Genomic DNA, 5,404 nt, shown 5'->3' on the forward strand with positions numbered 1-5,404 from the left:
TGATATGTCTCTCAATCCTTTGAAGATACCTAAAGATAATTCTTTTGAATTCCTTATCAGAGAGTTCCAATGCTGCTTCTTCTTCAGGGATATTTTCTGGGTCTGTATCCTGCTCCCTTGTTTCTACCATTTCATCTTGCTTCTTTGCATGGACTGTGATGGTCTGTTGTCTCCAAGACATTGTGATGTTGTTGTATTTAGATCTCTGTTAACTATTTGTGAAGGGCAGCTAAGGGTGAGTCAGGCTTTTCTTGGTGGTGTTTATCATTGGCTATTGATGGAGAAGGAAGTGGTGGCTCATTCAGTAAGTGAAACTGCAGGAGGTGTCAGTGCAGTTGTGTTATATGGGGACTGTTGCTATCTCCCACAGTCTCCCATTCAGTTAGACAAAAATAACAATTGAATAACCATCAAAAAAGTAAAAGCAAATGGACAAAAAACACACTGTGTAATCATGCAGGAACAGTAACCAAAAAAAAAAAAAAAAAAAGAAAAAAAGGAAAAGCAAAAAACAAAACAAAACAAAAAGCACTGCAATATCTGGAGAGAGGGAAATAAGAGAAAAAAGGTAGAGAAGGAGAAGAATGAAGAAATAATGGGAAAAACGCAGAAAGAAAAACAAGGAATGGGGTTAACCATGAGAAAGAAAAAAAAAAAAATCAGAACCAGGAAGAAGGAAAAGAAAAAAAGCTGAAAATTAGAACCTGGGAAGGGAAGAATAAAGAATGACAAAGGTAGTAATAATAATAGTGGTTTTAAAACAGACAAAAATAAACAAACTAAAAAGCTAGAAAAAGAAAAAATAATCAGGACAGGGTGGGGCAGGGCACCCAGGCTCCATCTGATCACTCAGACTAGGGTGGAATTCCTGCCAGCCTAGAAGATGGGTGGGAGTGAGGGATGACCTTACCTCTGTTCACCAAGAGGGTGTGGGATATAAGAGTAACAAGGGGAATGTCGCACCTTTCTAGTCATCCATGTCCAGAATGTCCTTGTGATTCCCGTCAAGTGGAGCCTATTCTTAAGTCCCTGCAATCTGGGAGAACACTGTCAGTTTAAATATCCAAGATGGTCAATTGCTTATAAACATTCAAAATGGCTGTGCCCTCTGGACAGGCAGAAGTCCACAGCTCAGCCTGCCTTTGCCACTTCCCCTTTTATTCACCAGCCACCAGAGCAGTCTTCCGTGCAGTCCTTGGCTATCAGGACTGATTTTTAAGTTAATTCTTAGGTCTACCACCACTAGGCAATATCCAAGCTGTCTGTGCTGTCAGGATCACTACCAGACCACAGCTCTGTATTTCTCCTTTTCTGGTATTTTCATGCAAATTCTTGTACTAGTTGGAGTTTAGTCCACTTCTATATCCTTCCCTTCAAGGCTCAGGGGTCCAGGATTATTTTCTGTATCTGTGTTAATTGGTTTCCCTTTTCTTTGTTGAAGAGGGTCTGTGCAGTCTTTCTGCCTATTCCACCATCTTATCCCATTAAGAATTTCAAGAAGGCCTACATACCACTCTTAATGCAGTCAGCATCTTACTCCTAACTGATGAGATTTTGTATCATAAATAGGAATGTGAAAAAAAAAAATCATTTACAACTCAGGTTGTTCATATCTCTTGTTTTCCAACAAAATTGAAAGAAGTCCTAATAAAGTTATCAGCTGATAAATCATTAAACTTCTTCTTGATAGTATATAACTACGTGACAAAACTCTAAAATGATTCATATATATGATAGTTGGAGTTGTTTGTCAACTTGGCTGGAAGTGTGTGAGCCATTTTCCTAAGATAAATTTCTCTTTCTCTATCTATATATAAGCTTTACTAGTTCTGCTTCTCTAGAGAACCAAGCCTAATACAATATACTTGAAAGACATTACTATAAAAATCTCTTTTGAATCCCAAATATTTATTTTTAACAAGTGTTCCTAGTATTGTTGTTGTTACACCCAGAACTCATGCTAAGTGATCCCAGTCCTGAATCATCCTGTACACAGTCCTATGCCACCCTATGACTGGTTATGGATCAAATCATAGTGATTTTGTTGGCTGATTTTCAGGCCTTTCTTCCTACATTTCTTAATCTGAAAGTTCTTTTGAAAACTTTTCAATATCATAGCAATAATAAAGCCTCCCCTGACAGACAGACCTGTGGTGGGTGACTGTGAGATACACTGGCTGGGAATTAAATCTGGGTCTCGTGCATGGAAAATGAGAATTCTCCCACAGAACCACCAATATGTCTCATCTATACATCTATAAAATTGGACAATAGTAATTGAATTGAAGCTGGACCCCCATCTTAGCAATATATGCATAAACTAGGTGTGGGTGGGAACTTGAAACCATTATTTATTGACTTTTTAAGGTTAACATCACTTATCACAATTTTATTTTGATATATTTCCTATAATAATTATAGTTCAATCATGAAGACTTCTTTTAACTTTAAAATCTTATGGACACATAAGACATAAAATCATTTTTGTAGAATAGTATAATAGGGTAATCAATAAAAGCTTTAAAGCATAAAATCACATTACATTAAGATAAAATAATGGAGTAAGAGAAATACAGACCAATTTAAAAAAGTAGAAATCTATTGCTTCTTAACATTAAGAAAGGGCTTGTTTCCTTTTTTACTGAAAGATGGTGAATATCAAATTGCTGTGATATTTGGTTTTCACTGATTGTATTTTAAAAATGATATAATAGTTTTATTTTAAAATTTCAATATATAAAATGTCAGTTACCTCCTTTTTAGGAGCTCTGGTGGTGTAGTGCCTAAGGCATTTGACTGCTAACCAGAAGGCTGGTGGTTCAAATTCACCAGCACTCCTTGGAAAGAAAACTGGGCAATCCACTTCTGTAGAGATACTGCCTCAGAAACACAAGGAGGGGTCGCTATGAGTCAGTATGCACTTGACAGCAGTGAGCTGGTTTTTTTTTTTTTTTTTTTTCTTTTTATCCTTTGCAATTGTTATTTTAACTTATTATAATCCTTGTAGTTCAAATTAAAAATTGTAAGTGGATACATCATTTTTCAAAGTTATTTAATAGGTTTTAGAGCAAAAGTTTTTGATGACTTTGTAATAGAAAATTGCTATCTCAATCTTATCTAAGTGTGATGACTGATTTCTTTTGAAGATTTTTAAGGTGTCACCCAGTTCTATGAAACTAGTGGGATGTGTAAGAGAATGTGACTGAGGATATGTGTGTGGTGTGTGTGTACATCAATTGAGGAAGAAGAAGATAACAATTAAGGTGATGTAATTTGAGTATGTGGTTTCCCATGACCTAGGAGATTAAATAAGGCATCTGGCTGCTAATCAGAAGGTAAATGGTTCACACCCACCACTTGTTCCACAGGAGCAAAATAGGGCAATCTACTTCCATAAAGGTTTACAGAGTTGGGAACTCTATGAGAGTCAGTATGAGTTGAAATTGACTCGATGGCAGTGGGTTTGGTGTTGGTTTTATAGGATTAAAACCTAAAAACTCTCTAGAGCTTCACTGCCTAAAAAGGTAGTCACTGGGCACCTAGGGATTTTAAATTAAAATTAACTAATATTAAATGTAATTAAAGTTTAGTTTCACTCTAACATTATTCAATTTCAATTGCTCTATAGCCACTTATAGCTTTGTCTACTCTACTGCACAGCATAGATACAGAACATTTTCATCATTGTGATAGTTTTATGGGTAGTGCTGATCTAACAGAATGGGTGGATAAATATCAATTTTCTGAAATAGAATTTGCCTTGTATTTAGACAGTAAACTAAACCAAATTCACTGCCATTGAGTCAATTCTGACTCATAGACACCCCCTTTGGGTTTCTGAGGTGGTAAATCCTTATGGAAGTAGTCTTTCTTCCATGAAGTGGCTGGTGGATTTGAACTGCCAATCTTCTGGTTAGCTGTCAAATGCCTTAGGCACTATGCCACCAGAGTTCCTTATTTAGACAGTAGCATATATGTATTTTTCCTTGAAAAGGATCTGCAAAGTATAGTATTATGTAGTATAATATACCAAACCAAAAATTGAAACTCATTGCCATGGAGTAAATTCCAACTCATAACAACTCCATAGAAAAGAGTAGAACTGCTCAAAGGCTTTCCAAGGCTATAATCTTTACAAAAGCAGATTGCCACATCTTTCTTCCACAGAGGGGCTGGTGGATTCGAATAACTGATCTTTCAGTTAGCAGCTGAGTGCTTGACTACTGCACCATCACAGCTCCTTGTAGAATAGTATAGTATGTATTTTGTGTTAGACACTGAAGCTGATTAATGCACTTTAAGATCATCTGAGTGCTGGGTGGTGTTGATAATGCGAGAATAGAAAATGCAAGAATCTATTAGTTGAGCACATTTGGAGCCAGAATGTTCAAAACTGAACTTTACCTTAGGACTACCCTTATTGAATGGGTTATTTCTCAACATATAGCTTTTGTCATAGAGACAAAAGAAATACAAGTGTCAAACCTCAACATTTGTACTATATTTTTCACTTTCAAAATATTAAAAAACAATACTAGCCACTAAAATTCAAGCATTTGTTCCCATTATCTAAATGTATAATTACTTCATTTTTTATTAAATATTTTTCTTTGGTTGAAATGTGTCTTAACTTATGGTGATATGGTGTATTCCAATTTGACAAAAATTGTGCTCATATATTTTTGGAGTAATTTTAAAACTTTTCATGAGTTATTATGAAAATTAGTTATTACTTAATACTTAGCAGTAAAGTATCTTATTTTGACAGCCATAATATTCTCAATAAATTAAACTATTTTATTGATAACATTAGCAGTTATTATAATGAAAATCTTTTACTAGTCAGGACAATATACATCCAAACAATATTTAGATTAATAAGTTTGAAAATAAAGAAATATCATTTCAAAGATGGGAAAAATAGAAAATTATGGAAGAAAGATATCTGATACACACTACAGGAAAACTACTATTGACTTGTTGCATGTATTCCAAAGTGAGGGGTGGTATTGATTATGGTTATTCAGATCAATATTTATCTCAGGTGAAAAATTCTTGACTTTTTTTTGTGTGTGTGTGAGGCAAAATATCAATGCATGTTTTGTTACAAAAACCCTAAAAATGACCTGTAGCCATATTTTGATATATTACTTTAACATACGTTTGAGGGGAAATGTTTTCCTATTTTTTTTCCTGCAATTGTTGATTTTGTGAAAAGCAATTTCCCACAGGTAATACAATGTCCTTCAGGTGTTCCAGAATAACCTCTGATATGCACAAAGGCTCTTCTGGGAGGTGTCAGTTGAGATGTCAGTTGATTCCCTGATTAGGTGAAAGAGCAGAAAGAGGTCTGCAATTTAAAATTATACAGGGCATTCTCTGCATCTAAGTGTAGACTATCAAT

Source organism: Orycteropus afer, unplaced genomic scaffold (genome assembly GCF_000298275.1).
Source record: "Orycteropus afer afer isolate SDZICR_OR568_19922 unplaced genomic scaffold, OryAfe1.0 scaffold00200, whole genome shotgun sequence".
Classification (NCBI taxonomy): Eukaryota; Metazoa; Chordata; class Mammalia; order Tubulidentata; family Orycteropodidae; genus Orycteropus; species Orycteropus afer.